We start from the raw sequence: 12706 nt of genomic DNA, 5'->3' as shown, positions 1-12706 counted from the left end.
TCTTTCGACTGTAAAACCAATTCTGAATCCTGGGTCTTCGCATTTTTTATCAATACGATCGCGAATGACGATGACAGCAATGCACATGGGAAAAGAACAAGAACCCCCCTGGCGCTTTTTAATGACTTCATCACGTTTGCCAAAAGCTGTGTAAGTTTCGCCTGTCATAGTTCATTCTATATTTCCGCGATGGGATCGCGGAGACTTGTTTATGGGATGCGATCGCCCCGACCGTGTCTCGTGCAAACCCGATCGCATTTGGGTTCACGTCCCAGGAGGAAAAAGGCAGTTTAATCAGGAATCAACGAGATGGCGATCTGTTACTTTCTTTAGTGCTCGAGTGGTGCGGGTTCAGATTGAAAACGAAGTACAACGAGGAGGGTAAAATCTCGAATGCAAGCTGAATCTCCCACCTAACTTTCTTGCGTCCCTTTCTCTCTCGGAAGGACTAATGATACTGAATTAGGAAGCTCGTGCAACACATGTTGTTTCTTTCATTCTATGGTCCCGGACACAATCAAAGCTCTGAAGCTACTAAGGTTGGCTCGGTTATGGCCAGGTCATCGTCTGCCGCGCATCACAACAGGGGACACACCATCAAAGAACTTGGTCCCGGCCTTCCATTTCAGGAGATGAGGACAACCCCTTATTTAATGCACAGAGGGCCGACTTTTTAAGGGTTTTTCTCTTTTTTGGCTCAGAAAACTTTATGCTGCTGCAGCCACCCCTCATGGTGGGATTTTGCTGATTTCGAGGCTGTAAGGGTCCGGGACCATCTGCTTTGGGCCAAGGCCCATATGGTTTTAAAACACATTACAGAGATGATATGGGATAGGAGACATGTCCCTCTATACTTCTTGGATCTAGGTCATCACATTCTTCACCCCTTCAAGCATAATGTGCCTGTTATGGTGCCACACATTACTTCAAGCACAATGTGCCCATTATGGTGCCACACATGATCCCACACATTGCAAGAGTTTGTGCCCATTATGATCCTCCACGTTGTGGGAGTCTACATTGATATCACTTGTAACACCCTGCACCCACCATTATATGCATATTGTTTGCTTTGGACTTCATTGAGCCCTCATGATTTTGTTCATATGGGCTCTGCCCAGAAAACGCATATGTACAAATAGAGAACAAAGCTAGTTCAGAACTCTCCATAGGCGATGTGGGACAAGAAACGTGTCCCCTCCCCCCTCCCAACAGAGGTCCAAGGATCGAGCGTGGATGCACTACCATTCATCCTCCTCACTCACCGTTGCCTCAACTTACCATTCATCCTCCTCACTCACCGTTGCCTCAACTATCACACTCTCCACCCCTTAGAAGCATAGCGTCCTCGCTGTGACCCAACATGGGGTCAAGAGTCCACTCTGATAACCTAGGGTTATCATTGTGTAATATTGTTTGCTTTAGGCCAAAGCCCACACAACTTTAAAACGTGTTACACAAATTAGAGAATCCAAACTTTATCAACTAGCCCGGAACTCCCCCATAGACGATGTGGGTGTTTATCACTAGTATTTGTTTGCAAGACTCTTTTCCCCGTGGAATAGATTTGCAAAGGAGAGAGATGCTATGGTGCTTAGCCTTGCCTGTATACTACTAAGGGGTTGCACTAGACCGTCCCTCTGTACTTCCCGGCTTTGGGTCGTCACGAAGGCCATTACTGTCTATATTTGACCCAAAACAACGAAACATAATTTGGCCTACTACTCCTCTTTTAGAATAGCAAGTAAATAAATCACATCAAAACGTAAAGGATCGATTTTCTTTTTATGTTACCATGTGACCATTGTGTCTATATTTGACCCAAACTAGTGAAACATAATTTGGTCTACTATTTCTCTTTTAGAACAGCGCATAAATGGCAATGCACGCTAAATTTATCTTGGAATGGATTGATAGTCATTTCTGGCTAGCTAGGCATGCTCAACAAAACATCCCAAAGAAAGCACGCACCTAAACTCGACTGAATCCTTGGACAAGGTATCAAAGTCGACTCTATTAAATCCCTCAACTCCTTGGACCTCTAGACGCGCAACAAGACACCTCTCTTTCGTTTTGTAAGCTTTGAGTCGGGTCTCAATTCCATTTAAACTGTGATTGGCTATATCAATCTATGCCAAACTCAAACAAGGTTTTCAAATAATGGCGTGCCTACCATGCCGGCTTTGTATATGGGATTGGGAGGTTGGCTATCAGTCTAACCAACTCGGGCAGCCTGGGGTACCGATTCGTACTTCATTGGCCCCCAGTACGTTCGTGGTCTCGCAAAAGTATAACAAATGACCATGCTCTAGACCACACAATCAGTGTGGTCCAGCTAGGACAGATGCTAAGCTTCATTGTTTTTTCAAAAGGCGCCCGCAAAAATAGGACCAAGCACACACCCTATGTCCATATATTTCTGAAAGATTAATGCCTAAACCCATGCTGCGCTGATGAGTGCATTTAAGAAATACTGGGGACACCAAAGTCACGCCCAGGAAGACAACTATAATGCCAAGTTCCTTCTTTTATGTTTATATATATGTACACATCTATTTCAAGATCCCGCCTTCAGTTCCTGGATCCTGAGAGATCCAAAATATCCTGCACAAATCCAGGAACAGATTTCTTCTCGAGCATAGGGTGAGAAATGGTACATCTGGCCCTGTTCGATCCTCCTTCAAGGTCATTCCAGCGATAGAGCTTATTAAGAGTGTAATCTTTCAGAAATATATTGCAACCACTATTAGTTCTAAAGACAGCTTATACATGTACAATATTTATGTCAGTCTTGCTATCTAGCACCACATTTTTCCTTTTGGTGCCTTGACAGCAGTGCGTCGATCTTGTTATGTGCAACATTGCATCATTACTCATTCGATGTGGTCAAAAAGCAAAATACCATGACCTTAAATATGGTCGGCAATACCTCACAGAGGCGCAAGTCAACTTTCTATTCATCTCTAGATTTCAATGTAGACACTGTCCATTGTTTTGAGCTGCTCCAACTCTTCTCCTTTTGCAATTCCGGGATCAATAAAACATAACTGAAATGAATGATTGAATCAGGCAATTTAAGACTATAGTCATGACTTCAGGATTTAACAAAAGAATCCCAGAAAAACAGTCTTACCTGGTATTGAGACTTCTTCAGGGTATGAATGCCCCTATTGATAAGCTTCTGCCATCCAGCATTTCTTTTCAGTGATCTTTCCAGTGTAGCTGTTCTCTACATAAACACACAAACAAATCATAATTATTTTGACAAGTAAGAAGCATTTTGCAATTGATCATGTACAAGTCTCGCCAAACTATAATTTTGACTATCATGCAATGAAGTGATCAATGTTCGGGCAATTAAACAATGAATGATAATCCCTGAATAACTGATTATTGTGGACTTGAATATCCAAAACACTTGAAGATATTAACCACTCCACTCTTGGTTTTTATGCGTGGATTCAACAAGAACTGGTATCGAAGCAACTCGATTGGGTGGTCCGTCACGGCAGGTAGATATTTTAGGGGCCATCTTCCTTATTACAAGTGCCAATCATTTTCCCAAGATATATTTCCTTAAATTTCTCCTTATCCTCATTTTTTCCCTTTTATGGTCGGAACATGGCGCAAAATGTTTTTTTATTTTAAAAAATAATTGCACAAATGATGTCCAAACTCTAATATAATGCGTAATATTATTCCTAATTTTTTTTAGAATTCACATCAAACATTTAACTAAAATCCATAGACTACGAACTAAAAAATGATGTCCAAACTCTAATATAATGCGTAATATTATTCCTAATTTTTTTTAGAATTCACATCAAACATTTAACTAAAATCCATAGACTACGAATTAAAAATTAGGGATAGCATCACACATTGAACTAAAATTATTGATGATTATAAAGCTCTTTGCTATACTGCAATTCGTTTAGGAAACATAAATTTTGCCCAAATCTACATTGAGCACACCCAACGAGCAAAGTTTATGCCATCGGTTTCCGTTTCCTCAATTTTTTTTTTTTTTTTTGCGGGCAAATAATTCCTTTTCAAGTAAATTCCAACTCGAATTCTTGACGTGACTCTGGAATCTTAGCCTGGGCAGAAGAGCCTCAAATAACGCCATACCCAAACTCCATTTATGGGAACTTTTTAGACAGCAACATGCACCATCATCTTATCGTCCAACGATAAGCCAGTCACCTCATTGATGAATGTGCCGACAGTGTAGTAAATCCCATGCTCTCATGGCCCAAAAGAAAAAAGAAGAAGAAACTCAGATGCTTCAAACTATTTTTCTCTGTTGACAAAGGGCCGAAGTTTTGCAATTTTAATGCTCTTGTCTGAGGTTAGATTAGGTTCTGCAATATGCATGGAAAATTGCAAAAGAAGGTACTAAAATATGTGCTTCTTTTCCGGCCGTGTACTCATTTACCATGAGAAGTCATTCCAAGCATTTTAGCAACACTCTGAAACACGTCCGCCTGCGATCGCATTGCATGGCATGTGCGCACACAGTTCCCGATTCATTGAAATGTTAGATTTTTCAATTACGTGTGGATCATCACATCACGGATTAAGATACCTTGTCAATAAAGAAAGACGACACTCAAAACATGCATGCCGGATCATATTGTCAGAAAAAGAAGATGAAGATGCTCTGAAAGGCAGAACAAGTGCGAAGAAGCAATTGTCTTCAATTTCATTGATTGTAATTCTGTACATGTAATTCGGTATTTAATTACAATGAAGAGAAATAATAAAGGAAATTCAATATTTGCCTATCTTTTCCTATCCTAAAGTATATTTGATTTCCTATCAATAGAGATTACAAAATCATATCTTCCAACACTCCCCCTCAAGCTGGTGGTCAGTATATGTCCAAGACGTCTAGCTTGTGTAGAAGATATGTATGTTGTCTTTGACAAAGAGGTTTAGTAAATATATCAGCAGGCTATTCCGAAGTCCTGATTCCTCTTGTCTCGACAATTCCTTCTTGAATTTTTTCCCGAGTAAAATGACAATCAACTTCTATATGCTTCGTCCGCTCATGTAGTACAGGATTTGCTGCAAGCTTGAGTGTCGAATCATTATCACAGAAGAGTAAAGTTGGCCCTTTAACAGGAGCTCCGAGATCTAGAAGTAAACCTCTTAACCAAACTATTTCACATACAGTCTTGGCCATAGATCGGTATTCAGCTTTAGCCGATGATAAAGATACAGTAGATTATTTCTTTGTCTTCCATGAGAGTAATGATTCCCCAAATTTAATGCAGAAACCAGTAATAGACCTCCTACTCACAGGGCATGTGGCATAATCTGCATTGCAATAGGCTGTCATTTCCATGTTGCACTTTCGAGAAAGAAATATTCCCAAACCTGGACAGGTCTTCAAGTATCTCACAATCTTCAAGGCTGCACTCATGTGAGACTGCTTCGGACTGTGCATAAACTAACTAAGAGTTTGTACTACATAACAAGTATCCGGCCTAGTCATGGTGAGATATATCAGTTTTCCTACTAGTCTTTGATATCCTGGAGGGATCTTGCAACAGAGGATCATCAGAAGAAGAGGATACGCCAGTGTCATAACCGACAAAAGTCAGTTTAGCATTTTGCTCAATAGGAATGACTGATGGTCTACAACCTGATAATCCTACTTCTGATATTATTTCCATCACAAATTTCCGTTGACTTAATGAGATGCCCTGATCTGAGCGAGTTATTTCAATTCCAAGAAAATACTTAGGCGACCCTAAGTCTTTGATATGAGAAGTTGAATGCAGATACTCTTTAAGTCTTTTTACAGCAGAATCATCATTCCCCATGATAAGAATATCATTAACATAGATCATCAAGTAAATAGATGACATACCTTTTGTCCATGTGAATAAGGCATAGTCATAGTTGGATTGCTTGAACCCAGCAGCCAAGAGTGCACTGGTGAATCTAGCGTACCATTGTCGGGAGGCTTGTTTCAAGTCATAAAGAGATTTGCGGAAACGACATACCTTCGACTCCCCCTGTCTCCGTAATCCTGGTGGAAGCTCCATATATATATTTCTTCATCCAGGTCACCATGTAAGAAAGCATTATGGACATCCATTTGGTGTAATGGCCAGTCACGAAAAGCAGCAATAGTCAGAAAAGTACGAACCGTGACATCATTTGCTACAGGAGAAAAGGTTTCGTGATAGTCAAAACCTTCTCACTGGTGAAGCCTTTTGCCACCAACCGGGCTTTGTATCTTTCCACAGAATCATATGCTCTATATTTTATCTTATATATCCATTTACATCCAATGGGTTTGCGATGATCAGGCATTGATACAACATCCCAAGTGTGATTGTCTATCAATGCATATAATTCAGATTCCATGGCCTTTTGCCAACGAGGATCATCTTTGGCTTCATTATAACTAGAAGGTTTTCGATCTTCAAAAATACGGCTTATGCAACATAGATGTACTGGCGACAATCTATCAAATGAGACATAAGAAGAGATGGGGTATCGAGTACCCGATGATTTTGAAGAACTGCATATATAATCTTTCGTCCAAGTTGGTGGTCGAATGATTCGATGAGAACGCCTCTGTGACACCTGTGGTGTGGTGGATAATTCTTCAGTAGTTGTTGTTTCTAAAGTATCCTCCAACTGTGCTGGTTCTTCATGCAGCGATCCTTCTATATATGACTGCTCAATGGAATCTTCAGCAGGATTCGCAAGAGATGCTGTAGGCAAGACATCAACTTCTCTTGGAGGAGTAGGAATAATAAACGTTCCTCTAGGTGATGAATCATCTTCCAACAAGAATTGGCGATTTTTCTTCTCTTCTTTAGGTAAAGATGTTAAAAAGGAAAAACATCTTCATGAAATACAACATCCCTGCTGATAAAGAAATTTCCTGTAGAAGGTGCATAAAGCCTATATCCCTTTTGCAAAGTTGGATAGCCCATGAAAATGCATTGAGTAGCTCGTGGCGCCATCTTATCTCTATGGTCCACTGTAGTGACATAGCACAGACACCCAAGGACTCTGAGATGAGATAAATTCGGCTTTCTCCCATATAATCACTCAAAAGGTGTCTTTCCCTTTAAAATGCGTGATGGCATGCGATTGATCAGGTATGCTGCGATAATCACGCAATCTCCCCAAAACTTTTCGAGAATAGAGGCTTGGAATTTAAGCGCACATGCCACTTCTAAAAGATGGCGATGTTTTCTCTCCACAACTCCATTCTGTTGGGGTGTGTAAACACAAGAGCTCTCATGCAATATCCCATTTATAGTAACAAGGAAGTACATTCAACATTAAAAAATTCTTTTCCATTATCAGTACGTATCCTATGGATTGGTTTCTGAAATTGAGTTTTGGATAGGGAAAGAAATGTCTTTAAATGAGAAAATATCTGATTTTTGGATTGCATGAGGAAAATCCATGTGGCACGAGAGTAGTCATCCACAATTGTGAGAAAAAACCTAGAGCCATCATGATTTAAAGTATGATAAGGCCCCCAAACATCAGCATGAATAAGAGAAAAGATATCTTTTGTTCGAGAAGTGCTATTCTGGAAATGAGCATGTGTTTGCTTAGCCATGGGACAAATAGGACATTTAGGATAAGGAAATAACGCACTATGGCCCAAACGTTTATGATTAAGGAAATTAATGCCATTGGTAGTAGCATTACATAGAGATCTATTGAATTCAACATGAGATAACTTAAAAAGATGTGGAAAATCCAACCAAAAGTATAATCCATGGCTGACTCTATCTAAGCCCATCAATTTGCCAGTTGAAAGGGCATGAAAGAAACATTTATCAGATTGGAAAAGAATGTGACATGAATTTTCTTCACAGGCTCGGGCAACTGAGATCAGATTGAAATGGAAATCGGGTACGTAAAGCATGTTTTTAATAGTAACAAGAGAACTAAGCTTTACAGTCCCAGTCATTGTAACTTTGGTGGTGTTTCCATTTGGAAGTTGTACTGATATAGGAAAAGATAATTTTGTAATATCTGAAAGTAAATTCCTATCGCAGACTATGTGATCACTAGCACCTGAATCAATAATCTATGCATCCTTTGAAATTGAGTTCATCAAACAATAGGATGTACCTGTGAAGCTGCCTCCTTTATCCAAATGATCCAATTTCTTTAAAGTTTCCATCAGCTCGTGATATTGTTCATGGGCAATATTTTCCCATTTGCCGACCTAATACCTGAAAAACTGAGGAAAATTTCTCATTTTCTTTTTCTCCTAGCTTTCCATACAATTTCCAGCAATTCTTAATTGTATGGTGCGGGCACTTACAATAATCACAATACATCTTACCTCTTCCTTTTGGCCCATTATTTTTTGCATTTGAATTGGGCCTAATGTTGGATTGAAAAGCTTGGGCCGAAATAGGCCCATATGAGCCGTCGGATCCTCCAAGAAATGGGCCATGCGAGCCATCCAGCCCATTTGTGCTAGGCAATCGTAAGCCGTCCGATCCGATTAAATAGCTACTTCGGGAGCCGTCGAATGGACTTAAAAAAAGGGAACATGAGCCATCGGATGTAGCAGAGATGATGCCACGCGAGTCGTCCAATCCTATCGCCCCTTGGAACGATCGCGACCCGTCCAATTGATGGTGGAAGTGATCTCCACCATCCGCACTTCTCTTTAAAAGGGATCTAGGGTTATTCTTCGAATGAAGTGATCTCCACCATCCGCACTTCTCTTTAAAAGGGATCTAGGGTTTTCGTTTTCGAAGAATAACCCTAGATCCGCCTCTCTCCTTCTGAAGCCTCTCTGTGACAAGCGAAAATGGCTCTTCGCGGCCAAAGCAATTCCGTCTCCTCCCTTGCTGTGGTCCGTCGATCTCTGTTGGCTTTCCTCCTGTATGGCGAGTTGATAGATCCGGTCGAGACTTGGCAGATGCTCCATGGTAAGTATATGGGATCGGAATGTCAGGTATGCCTCGTTGAGGATGAGGAGGAATCTCATTGCTTTCTCCCTTTCTCGCATCTGCTTGTATTGTTGTTGGATATGATCAGGCCAGTCGAATTTTTCCTCGACTGTCTCCAACTCATTCCACAGACTCGAAAGCTTGTTGTATATTGCGATGCTCATGTTCCCCTGTTTCAGATTTGAAATTTGATGTGTTAGATAAAAAAATTTCACTTGGTCGAGTTTTCCATACATCTCCCTTATGTTTTCCCACATTTTCTTCGGATCCTCCATTGGGGGAAGTCCGGCCGCGACCTCGGGTGCGATGCAATTTCCAATCCAGGTTCTTACTAGTTGGTTGCATCTCCTCCAGATTCGTGCCATTCTCTTGTCGGACGGAATCGGGAACGATCCGTCGATAAAAACTTCCTTGTCTTTTGTTATAAGTGCCCGCCGGAATTCGCGCGACCAACTTGAATAATTGTCTGCACTTGTCAATTGCTGACTTATAATCTTCAGTTCTAAGCCGTCGCCGTTTGTTGTATACAATGGATCGCCGGGTTCCGGCCGGCCACTCGTGGTAAGAAACTGATACGGGAAGAAACCTAGTGTAGGAGTCGGGTAGAGATTTGTTCCCTGACCTGAACCCCCGAGGCCGAATCCGTAATCCGCATTTTGGAATCCGAATAGGGATTGGTTCCCTGACCTGGTACAGTTGATCCGCCCGTCTGCTCCGGGCTAATGCTAGGGATTGCCCCATCACTAGTTGGTGGACCTACTTCGACCCACGTGCTGATGTGGTAGCCAGGCAATGATGTGTTGGGGATAGGCCTAGGATCCCATGGTTATGGCATCCATGGGTAAGGGTGACCTGTGAATGGCTGCCTTGTAATTGCCTGAGCTTGTTGTTGCCATGGCACGTGCGGAGGTTGGCCCTGGATTTGTTGTTGCCGTTCTGATGCAGGGACTATAGCAGCTGGATCTCGGTCTCCCAAGGCTCATGTCGAGGCATTTGATGGAGATTCATTGACGGGAGTGAAGGTGAGATCTGGTGGTGTTGACATGTTGAAAAAAATGATTCTTTTGTTATCTCCTTTTTCTCATATACAGTTCCTTCAGGCGATCAAGGATTTTGATTCCTTTGGCAACACTGTTCTGAAATTCGAGGTTGGTGTATCAGGCAATCGAAAGCGGAAGCAAATCAGTTCAGAACCGGAATGGCTCTGATACCATATCAGAAAAAGAAGATGAAGATGCTCGGAAAGGCAGAACAAGTGCAAAGAAACAATTGTCTTCAATTTCATTGATTGTAATTCTGTACATGTTATTATGTATTTAATTACAATGAAGAGAAATTCAATATTTGCCTATCTTTTCCTATCCTAAAATATATTTGATTTCCTATCAATAGAGATTACAAAATCATATCTTCCAACACATCTAACTGTTGACACCTAAATTTTGGACAACCCATTTAGTCATTTATTGCATAAAAATTGGGGATTAATTTTTAACCCCATTCAATCGCATAGCATATAATTTTTAGGTGCATTTATTTTAATTTACATGTTTTGCATTTTATTTTCATTTTAGGACCGGTGGTGGATGAGCTCAAATTTTATGTTTTGAGCTCTAGTTCGATGTAGGCCGGGCTAGGCCCATGAAAGGATAAAATTAACTCAAGCCCATCGTTATTTTTAATTGATTATCTTGTGAAAAATTAAGATTTGATGCGATATTATGGTTTTTGAAAATTAAAAAAAATCGCATCGTAATCTTATTTTTATCAATAGATGATGAAATCGGGAGAATATTTTTGAGATAAGGATTTGGGTGATCGGGAGGTTATAGATTATCTTCGTGCATATTGAAAAAAACGAGATAAAATATTCTACGAAGATTACCTATTTTTACCTATAAAAACAATCGTGTACAGAGAGAGAAAGGGGGGGCTTCTCTGGAGAAAAAAATTCAGAAAAGAAAAGAAAAAGAGAGAAAATTTTCCTGCAGAAAGTACACAAGTAAAAAGTAAAAGAGAGAAGTGAGTTTGAAGGGGGAAGCAGCCGAAACAGTAAAGGTTGATTTGACATTTACTGTTCATCATCTTCTCCAAAGCACCTCCGCCCCACTCACCGCTCCCCGCAACTCGCACCGAAGCACCTCCGCGCCACCTCGCCGTCGCCGCTCGCGTGACCCGACACCACCGCTGCAACACCGCGACCCCCTCGACCGACGCCTCCTCAGCCCAATCGATGCCACCGTCTCTGCTCCAACGCCTCAGCCTCAGCCTTCGCCGCGTCGATCTCGCTCGCCGACGCTGTCGCGACCTAATTTTCGCAGGTTCATCACCTAAAATTAGGTTAATGGATTACTAAGTCTTTAAGCTTAGCTTGGGCTCTCCCAAGCCCATACCCAATTCGCGACTTAGGTTTGAATTCTTAACATGCAAATGATATTTCAATCAGGAGTCGCCACTAATCTATTTTTGGTGGGTCGATTAGAAACCCAAGTAAAATAATGGGAGAATTACTTTACTCCTACGAACCAGAAATTAAGGGTATGGGGACTTGATTACATTAGATTTCTCTAATGTCCTTTTGGTACCATTCTTTTTATTTTCAAAAATGTTTGGCAATTGAATTGATTTTAAACTATCTCCCTAACATGTGAGGTGATCATACGGGTGTGCAAACCACCAATTTAACACCCAAGAAAGCAATTAAATAATGTAGAATTTACCTAAAAGCAATGAAAGCAAGTATCTGCAGTATTAAATTAAAATCCACATCAACAACCCTAAATATGGTTTCTAATTAACAAGCAATTACTCAATTTTTGTTTTCACTTTATTTAATGAGAATCATGCGATGCATGCTAATAATCTAATATGACATGGCAACATGACCTAAACTATATGACATGAAGAAATGCAATAATTAAATGCAATCTAAATGACCTAATTCTAATGACATGCAATGCGATGCAATGACATACAAAATTATTTAACCTAAATGACATGCAGCATACAATTTAGTATGCGAGCTATATGTCACGCGACATTTATTAAATGACATAATCTAATGACAGGTAATTTCTAATTAGAAATGAACCTAACAATAATCACTAAAATGACGTACATTTCATGGACTTAATTCTATATAACGTGCACATGATTTTTCCTATTCTAAAAATGCAATCTATTCACGGAAATTGCAACTAATTTATCCTAAGACAAATTTTATGAAATTAGAAATTTAAAAATGCAAAAGTGATCGAGCTAGATTAAGATTCTATCTAATTTGAACTAGGGATTAAGTCATATTAAATCCTAATTTAAACTAAGACATTATTTAAATCTAAGATGCAATTTATCTAAAAAGATGATCTAAATTTAAAATGAAACATGCAATTCTAATCTAAAATGCACAATGATTTTCTTGTGTTTTTCTTTAAGAAATTCGAAATTAAAACTTCACATAATTAAACATGCAATTCAAATAAAAATCTAACAACCTAAATGAATCACTTTCTTTTTTTGGATTTTTATTTTTAAATTCGGAATAAAATCCCTATTCTAGATATGCAAGATAACAAGAAATATTCCAAAACAAACTAAATCCTAATTCAAATATTTTTAGATTTTTAGTGTTTTTTTCAAAACAATGCAATTATCAACTAAACATTAAATCTAAACTAATCAAGGCATCTAATCAAATAAAGAATTACAATTATCGAAAAAATAACACCGTCATCTCACCGGTCAAATTA

This window comes from Eucalyptus grandis, chromosome 1 (assembly GCF_016545825.1).
Source record: "Eucalyptus grandis isolate ANBG69807.140 chromosome 1, ASM1654582v1, whole genome shotgun sequence".
Taxonomy (NCBI): domain Eukaryota; kingdom Viridiplantae; phylum Streptophyta; class Magnoliopsida; order Myrtales; family Myrtaceae; genus Eucalyptus; species Eucalyptus grandis.
Note: the sequence above shows the minus strand (reverse complement) of the source record.